Source organism: Thermobia domestica, chromosome 4, assembly GCF_964235325.1.
Source record: "Thermobia domestica chromosome 4, izTheDome1.hap1.1, whole genome shotgun sequence".
Classification (NCBI taxonomy): domain Eukaryota; kingdom Metazoa; phylum Arthropoda; class Insecta; order Zygentoma; family Lepismatidae; genus Thermobia; species Thermobia domestica.
Window position 1 is genome coordinate 301,618,618 of NC_137457.1, and position 22,398 is coordinate 301,641,015.

General features: G+C 35.7%; 1 protein-coding gene across 1 annotated transcript in view; it reads right to left on the bottom strand.

The window, feature by feature from the left end:
* The window catches only part of LOC145684251 (uncharacterized), a 44,467-nt gene extending 23,628 nt beyond the window's left edge, over positions 1-20,839 (bottom strand). The window contains exon 1 of the mRNA XM_081756375.1: positions 20,745-20,839. The gene's annotated coding sequence lies outside the window, so the exon portion shown is untranslated. The remainder of the gene's footprint in view (positions 1-20,744) is intronic.
* Positions 20,840-22,398: the final 1,559 nt, after the last annotated feature.

Genomic DNA, 22,398 nt, shown 5'->3' on the forward strand with positions numbered 1-22,398 from the left:
AGGAGGGATGAACACACTATTCTTCACATATCCCCACCAGATCAATGCCAAAGTGCCGACGAAAAGAACGCTGGACCGAAATCACTGACTCAGTCTTTGCAAACTGTAGAACACAATACGCCTTCTGTTGAGCCATCTTACTTTCGACTGACTGCAGACTAAGAAGACGCTTTGACTGACATCTATGGCGATTTTCTGAAACTCTAGGCCACGTCCATTCAAACAACACTCACTTTTTTACCGGCACGTCCCATGTTCCGTAATTATCACCGTCTAAAATCAGGTCATTCTTTTTGAAACACGGTGTGCATTCAGCTCAAATATTGTTATGCTTAACAGACGAATTGGAGTAGTCTGTGATGCACACCAGTGAGTTCACCTTCTCAAGATGCAAGGACCAAGGAACTGAAAGCAACGCTTTACCGAAATCACCAGCGTCATTCATTAACAATGCATGTTTCTAATTATGTATGATTTTGAGGACTAAATTTATTTGGAGTAAGACTTTGCAATACAATGTTACATTAAGTTCTTCTGTACCAGTGACATCCACGTGGATGTCATAAAATACTCCGTTGCAAAATACCAGTGACATCCACGTGGATGTCATAAAATACTCCGTTGCAAAATACCAGAGACATCCACGTGGATGTCATAAAATACTCCATCGCAAAATACCAGAGACATCCACGTGGATGTCATAAAATACTCCGTTGCAAAATACCAGTGACATCCACGTGGATGTCATAAAATACTCCGTTGCAAAATACCAGAGACATCCACGTGGATGTCATAAAATACTCCGTTGCAAAATACCAGAGACATCCACGTGGATGTCATAAAATACTCCGTTGCAAAATACCAGTGACATCCACGTGGATGTCATAAAATACTCCGTTGCAAAATACCAGTGACATCCACGTGGATGTCATAAAATACTCCGTTGCAAAATACCAGTGACATCCACGTGGATGTCATAAAATACTTCGTTGCAAAATACCAGTGACATCCACGTGGATGTCATAAAATACTCCGTTGCAAAATACCAGAGACATCCACGTGGATGTCATAAAATACTCCGTTGCAAAATACCAGAGACATCCACGTGGATGTCATAAAATACTCCGTTGCAAAATACCAGTGACATCCACGTGGATGTCATAAAATACTCCATTGCAAAATACCAGTGACATCCAAGTGGATGTCATAAAATACTCCGTTGCAAAATACCAGTGACATACACGGGGATGTCATGAAGACGTATTCTTTATAAGGTTCGTATTAATCTTGGAGGTGATGAATTGTTTTTAGTGGATGCAAGCCCGAGTTAGTTCTACTATTTCTCCTTAGTTGACAGCACCTTACTGACAAAAAAGGTAAACAAAAGTTTTGTCTCAGTAGATGACGGGTCGAAGGGAGCATTCAATTAGGACGCATATGTGTTTGCTTTGGCGATAAACAATTAGCAACTTCGAGACCGGAGAAAAAAAGTTTGATTTCAAGTCAGTGTTGTCAATCCGAAGTAGCATAAAATCCTTTCAGAACATCAAAATTTCTCTTTTTTCAGTCCAAATGTTCCACAATGCAAATATATATGATTTGCTTGATTGTTCAATTCTCGAATAGTAGGTCCTAGTGAATACCTGTTTCATTTAGTTAGTTATCACTAAGGCTCGGAAGTTGAAGACTTTAAAATTGCTCAAAAAGGACCTATAAAAAACCCTAAAAGAATCTAAGAAAATAACCTAAAAACTGAAAAAAGGACATAAAAATAAGACCTAATGTATTACATATTTAATGAATATAATGCTGAAGCTTCTGGTAGTATACAATATGCAGTTGAAAGAAACAGTGCACATACTTCTTTCGGAGGGTCGACTCGTCAGGAATCTTTTGATTTGTATACTGCTCCAAAAACATTTTGAAAGTTTCATGGTTTATCTTTGCCAATGGGATATTTGCTTCAACTAAGGCACTGCAAAAATCGTTGTAAAGCGGAGACGACTTAGTATGTCCACTAGTACTTTGTTCTAACAGAAACTGCTTTTCCTTTTTCTCCATGGCCCGGGAAGCTGCTTTTACCTCCAGCGTGGTATTGGACATGGAATAGTTTTTTCTGCACTTACAGTATTTGCAGAAAAGAATATTTACATCAGTAGAAAAAGAAACTGTTCCAAATTTAGACACGCAAAAAGAAAGTTTCCTTAGGTTTAATTTTAGACATGTTAACGGTCTATCCTTCTTCCACAAACTGAAGGCCAAATTAAAATAAGAAAACTTCCTCACCCTCTTCCCCTCTGCTCAGTATTCGAAGTGGGGAAAAAAGCAGAGACGGTATGTTTTATTACGATTTTGACTCGACATACCGGCTATTTAAATGTTGAAATACAGTAAGGGTATGTTGCATAAGAGATTAAATTTTTATTTACATAATGACTAAAAACCATCGAAGAGCTTCTCTGTAGTTACGGGAGGGAAATATAGAGAGATATTGACCCCCCGCCAACTTCTTTCTGAAAAAATAATAAAAAATATATCCCCTTTATGTTGTATTATAGAGAATTATGCACGAAAATGCTCAGAAATCGAGGTTTTATATTAACAATTTCCTGCGGGAAAACTCGCGGAACACCCACTCGACTGAGGGATATTCCTAACCCCCGGAAGATCCACCCCCACAGCAAACAACCCCTAAATCCGTCCATGCTCAAAACTAGTGATGGGCAGTGGGTGGGAAGGAAAATAAAAAATGGGAATATTCCAGGTTTTTTTCCCTGGCATATAAATTAGAGATGCAAAAAAACCGGCTTTTTTGAATCGATGGTTTTTTCAGCTTTACAAAGCCGGCTTTTTTGAAAAAAAAACGAGAATTTTGGAAATTTTGGCTTTTTTCATTTTCATTATTTTTCTATCTAAATAGCTTTCTTATAGTATATTCTATAGTTAGATAAGAATTCCATGACCTAAATGCCATATTTTGCTCTGAAATTCACCATCAAGATGGATGGAGCACATGTTTTACGAATTAAAGCTAACATGAAGAATGTAGTATTTGAGGGCAATTTTAGAAGTTATTTAACTTTATTTTAACTTTCGAGTTATCGACTTTTTTTCTTCTCTAGATAATTTTAGTTTGTCATCCGTGTTTCATTTCTAAGAGGTTAGTACTCCTAGCGCAAAAGTTAAACTTACGTTTTTCTATATATCCGTCAAAGCGTACATCTTAACTATATATAAAACTACATGAGCTGACATAAATTATTGAACACTTCCTATAGGGCTACAATAATTAAATTTGGCATCACTGTAGCTTTCAGAAGCTAACCCACAGGAAAATTACCAAAAGTAAATATTTTTAATTTTTAGGGGTCTAAAGAGGGGATGAAAAATTTCCCCATGTTATTTGAATGGGCTTTTTTTTTTTCGACCTATAATCTCATGTTTTAGGTACTTAGAATTGAAATAAAAACTTGAAATTTGGTATGCTTGTACGTTTTCGTTAGCACTACCTAAGTAAATCAGTAAAAATAAAAAATTCCAACTTTAGAATGGTTTTATAGGGAACTGAAAAATCTTTCCTATGTTATTTATATGGGACACCTTTTACGCCCCCAAATTATTGAGCACTTCCTGTAGGGTTAGAATGATTAAATTTGACATAATTGGAGCTTTTCGGGACAAACCCATAGGAGAATTCCCAAAAGTCAATATTTTTAATTTTTAGGAGCTCTAAAGAGGGGATGAAGAATTTCCCCATGTTATTTAAATGGACTTTTTTTTTGACCTATAATCTCATGTTTTAGGTACTTAGAGTTGGAATTAAAATTTGAAATTCGGTATGCTTGTACGTTTTCGTTAGCGTTACCAAAATGAATCATCAGAAATAAAAATTTCTAATCGTAGAGTGGTTTAATGGGGAACTGAAAAATCTTTCACATGATATTTATATGGGACGTCTTCTACACCCCAAAATGTTTAGTTACTTCCGGCAGGATTAGAATGATGAAATTTGGATGATTTTAGCCTTCCGGGACTAACCCACAGTAAAATTGCCAAAAGTTAATATTTTTAATTTTTTAGGGGTCTCAAGGGGGATGAAGAAATCCCCATGTTATTTAAATGGGCGTTTTCTTGGGATACAAAATCTTACCTTTTACCTAGGTAGATAGTTGAAAACAGGAAAAGAAACAATAGAATTGTGGGTTCAAGAGGTGGGAGGCCGTAGGCCGAGCAAACTCAGGGGTCTGGGGGCGGAGCCCCCAGCTAGCCAATGACTAGTTTTTCAGTATATTCGTTAAACCATACTTCCACATTTCTGTTATACTGTAGCTGTGCAATGATTTAGTAATAATTTTCCGGATACAACCTTGAATACCAATTTATACAAATAATCAGTAGCGGATTTAGAAAAGTACTTTGGGAGGGGTTTCTCTGATTGTTTCGTTTTCTAAAAAGTCCTAATTTTATTTGGGAGGTGCTTGAAGTTTATGAGTACAGGCATAACTAATATTTCGTTTCGTTTATATGTTCAGCAAAAATCTTCCGGATACAACCTTGAAGATCATTTTATACTGAGAATCAGTGGCGGATTTAGAAAATTATTTTGGGAGGGTTTTTTCTTACTAATGTTTAATTTTTCTAAACATTCGTAATTTTTATTTGACGGGAGCTTAAAGTTTATTAGTAAAGGCATATCTAATAGATATTTCGTTTGTTTTAGACATTCCGTAACTTTGGGGAACGGACCGCCCCAGTCCGCCCTCGTCCGAAAGACCGCCCTCCTAACCCTCGCAAAACCGTCACTGCTGGTAATTAGTAATAATAACGATTTAAAAACAATAAGAAAGGAAGTCGACCAACTTACAGTACACGCACTATTTCTACATTCACAGATGGAATGAAGAAAAACTTTGTCAGAATGGTCGAATGCTGGGTTGAATCCCGGACTTCCCGATAGAAGCGCAAAAGCTAACCACGCAGTCATGTTGGTTGTGCAGTTGTATTTAGCTTAACTTAAATATATCCCGTAGTCCTTTTTTTGGGGGGGGGGGGTCCGTAATGATGTTGAATCCCTCTTGTTAAAAATTCAGAAAACTTGAGGATTGAGTAAACCGTGATGGTGGTTATATAAAACTTAACTGTAGAATGTCAAGAATATACAGAACCCAAAGCTCTAGATGTGCAGCCTTTAAGTGTATCATACAGTATAAATCTAAGTATTTCTCTTATGTTTTATTTTAATTTTATTTTGTTTCAAAAAGAGGGTATGGAATATTTTGAAGTAAAAATACTACATACAATTTTAGTAGTTATTTGTGTATTTTTCTTAAAGAAGTGCTTACTTTTATGGTTTGTTGGTTTACACCAGCTGGTTTTTTTTCTTCCAAATAACTGGTTTAAACCGAAAAAATAAAAAGAACGAAAAATGCGAATCGTGTGAACTTCATGGTGACGTTTCCACATATCAAACCATCTGCATTAGTTTTATTTCCTTTTCACCTTTTAATCAAGGTGTCCCATGTTCAATTCTTGGTCGAACCACAACCCTTCTTTCATACGTAAACCATGTAGCGGTTCGGATGTCACTTTAAGCGAAAGTCTTCTCTTTGATAACCTCGGTATTACGTAAGGATGTTAAGCCTAAACATACGAAATAAAGCAAAGGTTGCTTAAATATATTGATAGAAATTGGCAAAATTTATCGATTGCCTAAGTAGCTTCCAGCATTAGCTTGGATTGGACTTTCAACGATATCTGCATAGTAGTACTCCCCGGCGTATATTGCGCCGAGTCAGCAAAAATTTTTGTGACGTCATAGGTCAAAGGTCAATGACCTTGGCCCGGGGTCAATGACCGAGGGGTACCTAGGACCACCCCCTCTAAATTTTGGCAGGGGTACCTTGGCCCACCCCCTAAATTTTGGCAGGGGTACATAGGACCACCCCCCTTAAATTTTGGAAATTGTCAAATCTAAAAATTTGGTATGGTAGGGTAGGACCATAGTATGTACCTCTATCGGTATTGGGTGTCTATGTCGTTCCCTTTCATGGGTAAAAAATTGCCAAAAATTCAAATTTCGGGGGTTTTTGACCTAATTTATCCCCTTTGATGAGGTGTTATTACCTTATATAGTTATATGGGCGTATACAGGGGTCCATTACCTTTCATAAGACATGGGTATATTAATGCACCCCTTGAAAAATTTGGGAGGGGTACCTTGGCCCACCCCTTCATTTTTAGAAATTGCCCAATTTAAACATTGGGTATTTTAGTACTGGACCCTAATATGTATTATGATAAATTTGGATGGTCCACCTCGTTCCCTTCTAGGGGTACAAAATTGCCAAAATATAAACGTAAGCAATACGTAGTACCACGTGTTTGGTTTTTGGTCGATTTTATCTCCTTGGATGAGGTCCTATTACCTTATATGGTTATATGGTCATGTATAGGGGTCCATTACCTTTCATAAGATATGGGTATATTTGTGCACTCCTTTAAAAATTTGGGAGGGGTACTTTGGCCCACCCCTTAAATTTTGGAAATTGCTCATTTTATATATTTGGTATTATAGTACTGGACCCTAACATGTATTATAATAAATTTGGGTGGTCCACTTCGTTCCCTTTTAGGGGTACAAAATTGCCAAAATATAAACGTAAGCAATACGTTGTACCACGTGTTTGGTTTCGACCCAAGTTATCCCCTTGGATGAGGTCCTATTACCTTATATGGTTATATGGTCATGTATAGGGGTCCATTCCCTTTCATAACATATGGGTATATTGGTGCACCCCTTTAAAAATTTGGGAGGGGTACATTGGCCCACCCCTTAAATTTTAGAAATTGACCATTTTACATATTTGGTATAATAGTATAGGACCCTAATATATATATATATATATTACTATAAATTTGGGTGGTCCACCTCGTTCCCTTTCATGGGTACGAAATTGCCAAATTGTTAGTACAACCACGTGTTTCGTTTTTGACCTAATTTATTCCCTTGGATGAGGTCCTATTACCTTATATGGTTATATGGTCATGTATAGGGGTCTATTACCTATCATAAGACATAGGTACATTTGTGCACCCCTTTAAATTTTTGGGAGGGGTACTTTGGCCCACCCCTTTAATTTTGGAAATTGCCCATTTAATATATTTGGTATTATAGTATAGGACCCTAATAGAGATTACTATAAATTTGGGTGGTCCACCTCGTTCCCTTCTAGGGGTACAAAATTGCCAAAATATAAACGTAAGCAATACGTTATACCACGTGTTTGGTTTTTGGTCGATTTTATCCCCTTTGATGAGGTGTTATTATCCTATATAGTTATATGGGCGTATACAGGGGTCCATTACCTTTCATAAGACATGGGTATATTAATGCACCCCTTGAAAAATTTGGGAGGGGTACCTTGGCCCACCCCTTAAATTTTGGAAATTGTCCAATTTAAACATTTGGTATTATAGTACTGGACCCTAACATGTATTATGATAAATTTGGGTGGTCCACCTCGTTCCCTTCTAGGGGTACAAAATTGTCAAAATATAAACGTAAGCAATACGTAGTACCACGTGTTTGGTTTTTTTTTGTCGATTTTATTTCCTTTGATGAGGTGTTATTATCCTATATAGTTATATGGTCATGTATAGGGGTCCATTACATTTCATAAGATATGGGTATGTTTGTGCACTCCTTTAAAAATTTGGGAGGGGTACTTTGGCCCACCCCTTAAATTTTGGAAATTGCCCAATTTAAACATTTGGTATTATAGTACTGGACCCTAACATGTATTATGATAAATTTGGGTGGTCCACCTCGTTCCCTTCTAGGGGTACAAAATTGCCAAAATATAAACGTAAGCATTACGTTGTACCACGTGTTTGGTTTTTGACCTAATTTATTCCTTTGGATGAGGTCCTATTACCTTATATGGTAATGTATAGGTGTTCATTCCCTATCATAAGACATAGGTACATTGATGCACCCCGGGAGGGGATTCGGTATCATAGTACAGGCCTCAACATGTATTATGATAAATTTGGGTGGTCCACATCGTTCTCTTTTAGGGGTACAAAATTGCTAAAATATAAGCATAAGCAATATGTTGTACCATGTGTTTGGTTTTTGGCCCAATTTCTCCCCCTTTGATGAGGTTCTATTACCTTATATGGTTATATGGTCATGTATATAGGTTCATTTCCTATCATAAGATATGGGTACGTTGATGCATCCTTTAAAAATTTGGGAGGGGTATCTTGACACATCCACTCGGTTTTAGAAATTGTTTAATATAAGCATTTGGTATCATAGTACAGGACTTCAATATGTACCACTATAAATTTGGATGGTCCACATCGTTCCCTTTCATGGGTAAAGAACTACCAAAAATCAAATTTCGGAGGTTATTGACCCCTATTTAGCACGTTATATGGTTTATTACCTTTATATGTTTATGTTCCCTTTTAAATTTGGGAATTATCGAATAACAAAATTCGGTAAACGTTTTCTAGGACCCATTGGTGTTCCTCTTATGGCCAAATATTTAAAATTTAAAGGTTATTGACCGGCTTTATTATTGAATAAGTACAGGATTTATTACTTTTTTCATAAGACACAGGTGTATTTGTGTACCAATCTTAAATTTTGGGAGGGGTACATTTCTTATTGTCATATCAATAATTGGTAAATGTTCTTTGGGTAAATCATTGTGATCACGTGATCAGTTATTGACCTATGATGGGATTAGGAGTCCAGGACATTGGTACATTGAAACTTTGTAGGATAATTTGAGAATGCGTCATTGGTATTGATTATTACAGCCAAATATAAACGTAAGCAAGACGTTGTACCACGTGATTGACCTTGATGAGGTAGTGTACAGGGATACATAGCTAACCTTATTGAAACTTATGACTCATAGTCTTAAGGGAATACATGCTACAACACTGGCAAAGTTATTGTTGATGCAATTTGATTGGCTGATCACTATCTTTCGTGCAATCTGATTGGTTGATCACTATCTTTCGTGCAATCTGATTGGTTGCTGATTTTCAAATCTTTGCTGCATTCAGTTTTTAAGTTTTGTTTTACATTTAAAAATCTTGTTTTTGTTCAACATTTTGCACTCAATGATAAATATAATCAAAACCGTTTATTTGTTAATCGAATAGTTAAAAACCGGATAAAGTTTGACGGTTAACCGTGAAACGTAAAAATTTTTTAGTTTGAAATTTTTTTTGCTTGAAACATTTTGTTTGAAAATTCTTGCTTTCAAATTTTTTTGTTTGAATTTTTTGTTTGAGAATTTTGTTTGAAATTTTTTTTGACAACTTTTGTTTCAAAATTTTTTGTTTAAATTTTTTTTGTTTGAAATTTTTTTTCGTTTCAAAATTTTGTTTAAAATTTTTGTTTGAAATTTTTTCGTTTCCAAATTTTTTGTTTGAAAAAATTTTTGTTTGAAATTTTTTTGTTTCAAAATTTTGTTTCAAAATTTTGTTTGAATTTTTTCGTTTGAAATTTTTTGTTTAAAAATTTTTCGTTTGAAATTTTTTCGTTTCAAAATTTTGTTTAAAATTTTTTTCGTTTCAAAATTTTGTTTGGAAAATTTTGTTTGAATTTTTTTCGTTTGAATTTTTTTTTCGTTTCAAAATTTTGTTTCAAAGATTTTTGTTTGAAATTTTTGTTTCAAAGTTTGAGTTGACATTTTTAAAAGTTTGTGCACCTATTAGTAAAGAACCGGAACTGTTTAGAACAAAAACCTTTGACAACATTGTGGTGCAATAGTACACGTCAGAACCTGGGGTTGTACTTGAAATGAAAAAACACAATTCATTGAAATGGATCATTTTATTACACTCCACATACATCCATACCAGATAGTGGTTCTGGATATTGTCGATACAATGTATTTTGAACTTCTTGCACTAGTTTGTCTTTAGCATATAATTTTAATTCCAGTTGAAGTCTTTTAAGGTCTAATGCAATATCAATTGGTGGAAACTCAATGTCCATTTGATCACAAATAAACTGTTTATCAATACAGGTATGCACTAGTCGGAACTGTTTAGAACAAAAACATCTGGCAACATTGTGGTGCACGTCAGAACATGATCATGCAACGTCATCAGTTTTGCATCATATATAAGTATCGTTCGAGTTAGTATTCATGATAACGTCATCATGGCTACTTGTCTGCAGTTTCTAAACACACGTGATGTGATGAAATCATTTACCAAGATTACTGATTTACAACAGAATGTACCTTATAGAATCTTAGCTAGCCAAATGATCCCTACAAAGTTTGGAGTAAGAATCGTAGTGAAGCTTGAAAATGATAAGAATATAATTTTACCAGCAAGATATTTACCCATGGAGGCATCAAAACAAGAAGAACTGCTGCGTTTCTTAAATACTGGATCTGTATCTTTATGTTACAAAGGATTCTTGGGTCGAAGTCATCAACTTGAATTTAGTACACAGCCAGATTCGTCAGCCATTGTGATGAAATCATGAATCAGCACATTTCTTTCCAATGACGTCAGCTGTAGTTGTATGAATGTGGTTGGTCGGCATGACGTCAGCAACTGTGATGAAATCATGAATCAGCACATTCCTTACCAATGACGTCAGCAATAACTATAAACCAGTAAATACACTGTCATCCCACGAAATCATTTGAGCAAGTGCTTTTCAGGAGGAAAGATGTGTACTTCTAACGATAAAGAGTTCATCTTCGCAAGCTATTATCCAATAAATATATTTCAAACAAAACATGTGATGATTGGTATCAGTGCTAGAACATTTGAACCTGTGATTCGATTGGGTAAAGCAGAACAATTTGGTGTACAACTGACCTGTGAAGAATGGCAAATATTATGTTCACGAATCGACCAAATGAACGATTATTTTCATGATGAGCTAAATGTGACCATAGTCAAATCATTAGGCTCAAATCATGAAGTGGTGCTGCGTACAGTCCTCGAAGAGAAGATGGTGCTGTTACGTAAAAAGAGTACATTCCATGTCCCTCGTAACATGGTGTATCTAACACAAACTGAATGGAACAAATTCATCAGCGTATTTCAGTGTGTGAAACATGCAGTGGAAATGTGCAACAAAACTAGTATATTCCTGAAAAAGTACTATTTTGAAAAATGTGTTATGCATATTGTACAACATGTATCTAGATATTGTGATGGTTGTCAACAGCGTTCGTGGGTGCATAACTGTATTGATAAACAGTTTATTTGTGATCAAATGGACATTGAGTTTCCACCAATTGATATTGCATTAGACCTTAAAAGACTTCAACTGGAATTAAAATTATATGCTAAAGACAAACTAGTGCAAGAAGTTCAAAATACATTGTATCGACAATATCCAGAACCACTATCTGGTATGGATGTATGTGGAGTGTAATAAAATGATCCATTTCAATGAATTGTGTTTTTTCATTTCAAGTACAACCCCAGGTTCTGACGTGTACTATTGCACCACAATGTTGTCAAAGGTTTTTGTTCTAAACAGTTCCGGTTCTTTACTAATAGGTGCACAAACTTTTAAAAATGTCAACTCAAACTTTGAAACAAAAATTTCAAACAAAAATCTTTGAAACAAAATTTTGAAACGAAAAAAAAATTCAAACGAAAAAAATTCAAACAAAATTTTCCAAACAAAATTTTGAAACGAAAAAAATTTTAAACAAAATTTTGAAACGAAAAAATTTCAAACGAAAAATTTTTAAACAAAAAATTTCAAACGAAAAAATTCAAACAAAATTTTGAAACAAAATTTTGAAACAAAAAAATTTCAAACAAAATTTTTTTCAAACAAAAAATTTGGAAACGAAAAAATTTCAAACAAAAATTTTAAACAAAATTTTGAAACGAAAAAAAAATTCAAACAAAAAAAATTTAAACAAAAAATTTTGAAACAAAAGTTGTCAAAAAAAATTTCAAACAAAATTCTCAAACAAAAAATTCAAACAAAAAAAATTTGAAAGCAAGAATTTTCAAACAAAATGTTTCAAGCAAAAAAATTTCAAACTAAAAAATTTTTACGTTTCACGGTTAACCGTCAAACTTTATCCGGTTTTTAACTATTCGATTAACAAATAAACGGTTTTGATTATATTTATCATTGAGTGCAAAATGTTGAACAAAAACAAGATTTTTAAATGTAAAACAAAACTTAAAAACTGAATGCAGCAAAGATTTGAAAATCAGCAACCAATCAGATTGCACGAAAGATAGTGATCAACCAATCAGATTGCACGAAAGATAGTGATCAGCCATCAAATTGCATCAACAATAACTTTGCCAGTGTTGTAGCATGTATTCCCTTAAGACTATGAGTCATAAGTTTCAATAAGGTTAGCTATGTATCCCTGTACACTACCTCATCAAGGTCAATCACGTGGTACAACGTCTTGCTTACGTTTATATTTGGCTGTAATAATCAATACCAATGACGCATTCTCAAATTATCCTACAAAGTTTCAATGTACCAATGTCCTGGACTCCTAATCCCATCATAGGTCAATAACTGATCACGTGATCACAATGATTTACCCAAAGAACATTTACCAATTATTGATATGACAATAAGAAATGTACCCCTCCCAAAATTTAAGATTGGTACACAAATACACCTGTGTCTTATGAAAAAAGTAATAAATCCTGTACTTATTCAATAATAAAGCCGGTCAATAACCTTTAAATTTTGAATATTTGGCCATAAGAGGAACACCAATGGGTCCTAGAAAACGTTTACCGAATTTTGTTATTCGATAATTCCCAAATTTAAAAGGGAACATAAACATATAAAGGTAATAAACCATATAACGTGCTAAATAGGGGTCAATAACCTCCGAAATTTGATTTTTGGTAGTTCTTTACCCATGAAAGGGAACGATGTGGACCATCCAAATTTATAGTGGTACATATTGAAGTCCTGTACTATGATACCAAATGCTTATATTAAACAATTTCTAAAACCGAGTGGATGTGTCAAGATACCCCTCCCAAATTTTTAAAGGATGCATCAACGTACCCATATCTTATGATAGGAAATGAACCTATATACATGACCATATAACCATATAAGGTAATAGAACCTCATCAAAGGGGGAGAAATTGGGCCAAAAACCAAACACATGGTACAACATATTGCTTATGCTTATATTTTAGCAATTTTGTACCCCTAAAAGAGAACGATGTGGACCACCCAAATTTATCATAATACATGTTGAGGCCTGTACTATGATACCGAATCCCCTCCCGGGGTGCATCAATGTACCTATGTCTTATGATAGGGAATGAACACCTATACATTACCATATAAGGTAATAGGACCTCATCCAAAGAAATAAATTAGGTCAAAAACCAAACACGTGGTACAACGTAATGCTTACGTTTATATTTTGGCAATTTTGTACCCCTAGAAGGGAACGAGGTGGACCACCCAAATTTATCATAATACATGTTAGGGTCCAGTACTATAATACCAAATGTTTAAATTGGGCAATTTCCAAAATTTAAGGGGTGGGCCAAAGTACCCCTCCCAAATTTTTAAAGGAGTGCACAAACATACCCATATCTTATGAAATGTAATGGACCCCTATACATGACCATATAACTATATAGGATAATAACACCTCATCAAAGGAAATAAAATCGACAAAAAAAAACCAAACACGTGGTACTACGTATTGCTTACGTTTATATTTTGACAATTTTGTACCCCTAGAAGGGAACGAGGTGGACCACCCAAATTTATCATAATACATGTTAGGGTCCAGTACTATAATACCAAATGTTTAAATTGGACAATTTCCAAAATTTAAGGGGTGGGCCAAGGTACCCCTCCCAAATTTTTCAAGGGGTGCATTAATATACCCATGTCTTATGAAAGGTAATGGACCCCTGTATACGCCCATATAACTATATAGGATAATAACACCTCATCAAAGGGGATAAAATCGACCAAAAACCAAACACGTGGTATAACGTATTGCTTACGTTTATATTTTGGCAATTTTGTACCCCTAGAAGGGAACGAGGTGGACCACCCAAATTTATAGTAATCTCTATTAGGGTCCTATACTATAATACCAAATATATTAAATGGGCAATTTCCAAAATTAAAGGGGTGGGCCAAAGTACCCCTCCCAAAAATTTAAAGGGGTGCACAAATGTACCTATGTCTTATGATAGGTAATAGACCCCTATACATGACCATATAACCATATAAGGTAATAGGACCTCATCCAAGGGAATAAATTAGGTCAAAAACGAAACACGTGGTTGTACTAACAATTTGGCAATTTCGTACCCATGAAAGGGAACGAGGTGGACCACCCAAATTTATAGTAATATATATATATATATTAGGGTCCTATACTATTATACCAAATATGTAAAATGGTCAATTTCTAAAATTTAAGGGGGGGGCCAATGTACCCCTCCCAAATTTTTAAAGGGGTGCACCAATATACCCATATGTTATGAAAGGGAATGGACCCCTATACATGACCATATAACCATATAAGGTAATAGGACCTCATCCAAGGGGATAACTTGGGTCGAAACCAAACACGTGGTACAACGTATTGCTTACGTTTATATTTTGGCAATTTTGTACCCCTAAAAGGGAACGAAGTGGACCACCCAAATTTATTATAATACATGTTAGGGTCCAGTACTATAATACCAAATATATAAAATGAGCAATTTCCAAAATTTAAGGGGTGGGCCAAAGTACCCCTCCCAAATTTTTAAAGGAGTGCACAAATATACCCATATCTTATGAAAGGTAATGGACCCCTATACATGACCATATAACCATATAAGGTAATAGGACCTCATCCAAGGAGATAAAATCGACCAAAAACCAAACACGTGGTACTACGTATTGCTTACGTTTATATTTTGGCAATTTTGTACCCCTAGAAGGGAACGAGGTGGACCATCCAAATTTATCATAATACATATTAGGGTCCAGTACTAAAATACCCAATGTTTAAATTGGGCAATTTCTAAAAATGAAGGGGTGGGCCAAGGTACCCCTCCCAAATTTTTCAAGGGGTGCATTAATATACCCATGTCTTATGAAAGGTAATGGACCCCTGTATACGCCCATATAACTATATAAGGTAATAACACCTCATCAAAGGGGATAAATTAGGTCAAAAACCCCCGAAATTTGAATTTTTGGCAATTTTTTACCCATGAAAGGGAACGACATAGACACCCAATACCGATAGAGGTACATACTATGGTCCTACCCTACCATACCAAATTTTTAGATTTGACAATTTCCAAAATTTAAGGGGGGTGGTCCTATGTACCCCTGCCAAAATTTAGGGGGTGGGCCAAGGTACCCCTGCCAAAATTTAGAGGGGGTGGTCCTAGGTACCCCTCGGTCATTGACCCCGGGCCAAGGTCATTGACCTTTGACCTATGACGTCACAAAAATTTTTGCTGACTCGGCGCAATATACGCCGGGGAGTACTACTTGCATACTAAATTTGTAATTTAATACCTCAGTTTTAACGTACTGATTATGATACGTTGACCTTTAAATTTTACATGCAAAGCAATAACAGGATTTTCCCGCTATTGTTTTACATTTAAAGTAATGACGGGATTTTCCCAATGGCTAGGGCGGGAGTTTCTCAATTTAAGAAATTTACTGACCGGACTTCTTTAATGTTATGGAATCTCTTCCAGCATAACCCCGCTATTGCATAATAACCAAGGCGAAACAAACTTATTTCTGTGAATATGTATTATAAGTACATAAAGCAAAATATCTAAATCAAAAAACCTGGTTTAAACCAAAAAAACCTGGTTTAAACTTCCCCCAAAAAACGGTTTTTTTGGCATTTTCAAAAACTATCATGGTTCTTGCCAACCCTGCTTGCTTTTGTTTAAAAATTCTTATTATACACATTGGTTAATCCTTTGGGATTCATAATGTAAATATGTTGAAGAAAAATAGTTTGAAATATCTTTTCGAAATTCATGGTTTATTTTCGAGGTTTTATATTATTATGGGCATCAACCACTAGTTAAATGACTTTTTGTGTTATAGAGAAACGGAACAAAGTCTGCTTTATCAATTTAAAGCAGAATTTTGAAAAAAGCCCAAAATTTCCCAAGCAAAAAAGCGAAGCAGAAAAAACCGAGTTTTTTCAAAACATTCGGTTTTTTTCCGAGCCCTTGCATCTCTAATATAAATTCCCGGGAAGGAATTTATTTCCATTTCTTTACTTTATCTTCCAAATTATAAGAACCATATGACTAATTACTTTATTTTTATTTATTATGATTTACTTCTTGGTTTTAAATAATTTGGAGATTAAAAAAGGTAAAATTCGTTGACTGTATTTTATATAACTAATAATATGACTTTTTAAAGTTCCATTTCCATTTTCACTAAAAAGTATCAAAGTACTAATTTACAAATGATGAAAAGGAACCAGTTTGTAAAGTAATGTAGAAATTATGTAGTAACAAAGATGAAGTACTATTAATACACCCCGAATCACCGTTAATAATAGACGTCGGTCTGTCTCCTGTCTCTGACTCGAATTTCTGAAGAGGTACTTGGACTTCTCTTATAAGTGAATTAACGCATAAAATTTCGAGAAATAGGTAGGAAGAAAGGTCGTAAGGTCGTCTGGCAATGTTGCATGAAAAATTATGAAGATAAGCCAATATCTTCCAAATATTGTGAACATAACTCTGTATGCGCAAATGTTGATAAAATGGTGAGACATGTGTCCTTTGGTAGTTACCCAAACTAATTTGTTTACAACATTTAAAAATTAAATATGTTTATATCAGTAGTGGAATCAAGTTTAGAAAATCCACTTACATATAAATTAAAACGGTTTAGCGGTGTAAAAGTATGTGGACTTACTATACCATTTTTTCACACATATTTACTTGCATAGAACATATTATAAGTAAATATACGTTTATGTGTACTCTCTAGATATAATAAAATATTAATAAAATAACATAATACCGTTCAGAATATACGTTTTGAAGAATGCTCTGGAGACAACAGTAATAATACACTGTGATAGAAAAAAAACGAATTTAACTTTGAAATTATAATATAGTAATAGAATGCACTTTTTGTGATTGCAAATAAATTTCCGGAATATTCCCATTTTTGTGAATTTTTCCGGGAATATTCCAGGGAATTTTTCCGGGAATATTCCCAGGGAATATTCCCGAAAAATATCTTCCCGGAAATTTACCCATCACTACTCAAAACACCACATTATGTGCATTAAGGAAAGAAGACACACACATACATAAAAAAGAAACAACTCAATATGGGACATCAAAATATAAACTAGATTAACTTCTTTGAAGACACCTCATTTTAAAAACAAAAAGTAGGAAAAAGATAACTAAAATGTTGGTGTTGTCAACTTAGAAATTATTTCTACACTGTCATCTTTCTTACGTGCAAAGCTACTCGTCAATTACTGTGTATAAAAATGGATTTATTAAAGGTATTTAGCATCTACTCTCCCGTTACGGTATGTCTTGATCACTGAAAAACCAGAGGCGGTAAAAGAAAGAAGATTTTTCCTCAACTTCCGGGCCCTACTTATCATTGTTTTGATATCACAAGTTTTTTGCTTTCTTTTAAAAAAATTAACAGACGTATCAAGCTAATGAAGAAATAAAGATAAAAGAGCTAGTTGCACTATAATTGGAAACTGATATACTGAAATTGATGTTCGATATTGAATTCTATAAAGAGGATTACCATCTTTCCTCTGTAGATGTGATTGTTTCATCTTTCACTAACACAATAGATTATTATTTAAATAAATAAAAAACAGACACAACGAGATTTTATTTGTAGTTTAGGCCTTTCTGAGTGCGAGAGCACTTTCTCTCTTCTTTGTACTTCATGATGGACTAGCATACTTAAAATAGTGACTTTTAAGATTTTTCTTTCTGGAGAAAGAGGGGCGACAAATGATACAATTACATCAGGAGGCAAATTGCCTAGGGCCGGCCCTGTACATACTATTACTACAGTGGCTATCTGACCCACCTATTCTGCAGTTGATGCTACGAGCATGTGTTAATTATATTGTGCCCAATCTGCTTTTAGTGAAAATCTGTCCACAGGCCTCATTCTGTAACGGTTTCGCGAAATATGCGTTTCTCAACGTAACACAAATAATGCAGCACGCATAGGAATTTATATACACTAACAAGAATGTTACAGAATACTGGATAAAAATACGACCAACAGCATAAAAATAAACCTTAACATATAAAGGTAACCAAGAAAGTTCTGTCGCTTTCTGTGGAGGGGTGTATTCAATTGGCCCTCACACCGTGAGTTGAATGCGAATGGAGATAAGGCGAAGGTCAGTTGTTGGTGTGGGTATGCCCAACATAATACCTGGTTGTGGCAGTTCAGTTACACCGTGAACTTGCGTAAGGACAGAGTGAACATGGGACCTTCACGGAGTGTCATAAGGGCGCATATGCTGTACGAGTTCAAACTGGGGTCAAACGCTGCTACGGCGGGGCGGAAGATATGCCAAGCCATTGGTGAGGGTCGTGACTACGCGGACGATGCAGCGGTGGTTTCAAAAGTTTAAGGACGATGACGAAACACTCGAAGACGCACCACGTGCCGGACGATCAACACATGTACAAAATGAAGATCCACCAGGCAGTAATTGAGGCGAACAGTGGCCACACATGTGAGGAACTGGGACTACAATTCAGTGTGAATGGAGAAATCATTTGGCAGTACCTCCATCAACTTGGAAAGCTCTACATGTTTGGTCGATGAGTCCCTCATGATTTGACACCAGGCCAGAAGGCAGCGTGAGCAGATTCCTGTGTTTCTTTGCTGTATCGTCTGAGAAAGGAGCGATTTCTGGACAGTGTTGACATGTGATGAGAAGTGTGTCATGTATGAAGCTCCATGGCGCCGTCATCATTGGTTAGCATCCCATGAACCGGTTCCGAAACAGCCGAAACAAGCACTGCACCAGAAGAAGGTCCTCCTGTGTGTTTGGTGGATTGCTCGCGGCATCATGTATCGGGAACTGGTACAAGCTGGTCAGAGCACAATCCAACTGTACACTGTCAGTAGTTGAGCCATCTTTAAGAAAAACTCAAAACTCTATAGCGAACAATTCTGAATCACAAAGGGGTCCTCCTGTTACAAACAAAGACATGCCCCACGTGACTAGGATGGCCCGGGACACAGTTCTACGCCTTAGATGGGAAACACTATTGCATTTGCCATACTCCCAGGATATTGCACCGTCCGACTATCACCTGTTCCATTCCTTGGACAATCACCTTAGAGGACGCCAGTTCAAATTCCCAATAGAGGTGCAAAATGCACTTGATACTTTCTTCGCTTCACGGCCTACTAAGTTCTGTCGCGATGGAATCCATGGCTTTTTAAATCGTTGGCAGAATGTCGTCGATGCTGATGGGGACTATTTTTGATCTTCTAGGTACGTCTTATGTGATATATCAATGTTCGAGGGTGGTGGGTGAAAAAGCGACAGAACTTTCTTCGTTACTTTTATATATTTTTGACAGAAAGTTTTATCTTAAAAATAAATAATAATAATAACAATAATAATGAGGACGCATAATACAGTATGCGCACAATAATAGTGGAACAGCAATCTCCGACTCAATTTGAAATATATTTCAACTTCAGGATATAGTTAGACAACCTGGATAGAATTGTCTCTTAAGTGAAGATTCCTAGCAAGAGGACAAGACAAAACAAGTGATTGTAACTGCAGACTCGACTATTGTAATCTAAAACGTTGAGGCCCCACCAGTGGCGTAACTAAAAGCCTCGCAGACAGCATGGGATGGGGCCCCTTCTCCACGTCACATTTCATGATTTGGGTAGCCCCTGTGGGCTCTGTGGGGCTCTTATTTATGCCTCTGGGCCCCACGTTACAAACTCTGAGATTCTGTTAAACTGAAGTTTTAGTAAAATGAAAAATGTAATGAAATCTAAGTTTTAGGTCCCACGATTATATTGGCTAGGCTAAAGGAGACGGTGATGATGAGAAATGAATGAAATGAAGAAAGTGAGAGGAAACAGCAAAACCCGGAAATAACCCACGCACACGGTGTTTGTCCACCACAAAGTTCACTTGGCGCGAGTTGGCATCGAACCAGGGACCCCATACACTAGAAGTGAACGCTCTACACTGAGCCACCGCAGCCCTCTGAAGTTTTAGTGGGATTTAGGATTTAGAGTTCTGGGCTTTCGATATGTATGGCCATTCAGCCCGTGACGTATGGCGTCCCAAGGCGAGCACACTATCCGGTGAAAGTAAGGAAGAAAGGATTGGGGAAGGAAGGAAGGGTCTGAGACCTATAAGTTGGGTACTACCCCGGCATTTGCCTGGTGTCAGTGAGGAAAACTCAGGAAAATCTCATTCAGGATAGCTGGTCTGAAAAAGCTTTTTACACTTTTTTGACCGAGTGCCTCCACCGGGAATAGAACCCAGGACCGCTCGCTTCGAAGGCAAGAGCGTTAGCGATTACGCTACCCGAGGCCACCAGAAGTTTTCGTGTATAATAATAATTCTCATACTACTTTTACTAAAAAAAAATAGAACTAATTAAATGTATGAACTAAAGATATATTTCTGAGGACACTTTATCGTTCTACATTACATGAATGCAATGAAGTTACTTACCGTTCCAATCTTTACGGCAATTTCAATATTTTATCTTTAAGGAAGAACACTGAACACAACTAATTAACACATCCACTGAAAAAAATATTTCGTCTTGTATGGTTTATATGTTGCTGGGTAACGCTTTAAGTTTACTTTCTTCTTTAAAATTATATCGAGTTTGGTTGTGGTGTATTCGTAAACCAGATAAACTGTTAGGAACACAATTGTGAAAGTTATTGTGTGTATGAAAGCTATTTTGTAGAGAGTGTGTGCGCTTTTTATATTTATTTATTATTAACATTGCATTTATATTCTTTCTAAAAAGTATTGCTATAATTGCTACAATATGTGAACATTCAACATTGAAATATAAATTAAACTTGAAACGTTTTTTTTTTCTCCCTCAAGATAAATGCAATGGGCCGTATAAATAAAAGTGAGAAAGTGCTTAAAACTCACCAATTCGGAGCAAATGCCCAGTTTCGTATAAATAAAAATCTATTCAAGCTACTCAAAAGCAAATGCTCATTGTCCTTCGCTGGTGAGCAACTGCTCTAGATTTGGTATAAGTAAAAAAACAAAGTAAATGCTCATTTTTTGGAGAAAGTGCTTAAAATTTTTTTGAGGTTCTTCACTACCTTGCTCAGTGTACTCAACAAAAGTTGTTAAAAGCAAAATGGCCGAGTTTATGGTCATTCCCGAAAGAAGACGTAAAGAGTATATATTACGAAGGGACTCTGATATTCTTAACTATAAAAAAAATGTACGTATTTATGAAGGAAAATGTTAAATGGCTTGCCCAACACTTCCTTCCCAAGTATGATTTGACGAGGAGTAATTAACTTTGGCATTGTCAGTTAGAGTCAGTTTTGTTTTATTATTAATAATAATAATTCGAAAATTAACCAACAATTTCAACAAATGTGTTAATGTGGCAGAATTGCAAACACAATGGAAAATAACTGCACAACAGCGCCGTGACTTAGAATGTTTCTTAGGGGTAAGCATTAACATTTGGGTCCCCTAGAAAAAGTTCTTTTGGGCCCTCCTGCAAAATTCGAAAATAGGCCCCTTCTTTCAATATTTCTCTTACTCTTTGTAGACACTCACGCACTCCCCTGAGCCTGTTCCATACATGACAAATTAATTAAGGGGACAACATTGACAAATCCTAAAGCCATACGAATAAATATTATTTCCAGGGCCCATAATAGTCAGAGGCGTCCGTAGAAATTTTCGCAGGGGGTCAAAAAGATTAGCTTGCTATTATATGATTTTTGTTTTGTTGGATTTCAGATTACGCAAACTCCAAGCCCTATGAAGATTAATATGTTGCATACATTCCAGGATAGTATTATTATTATTATTATTATTATTATTATTATTATTATTATTATTATTATTATTATTATTATTATTATTATTATTATGAGAAAGATAAAAATCGAAGTAATTGTGGTCTGGAGGATTGAAAAAGATATTTAACCATTTAATGTGCTCCCGTATTTTCGAAAAAGAAGTCACGACCTCCTTTCAGGGGCGTCGTTTAGCGGGCAGAGGGCAATTTCCCCTTCCTAAGTTTGAGAAACAATATACTTTACTCAACTATCTACTATTATACTAGTAAAACTCATGAAAATCTTATGTCGGTGGGGGCCTTCCCCTCCCCCCA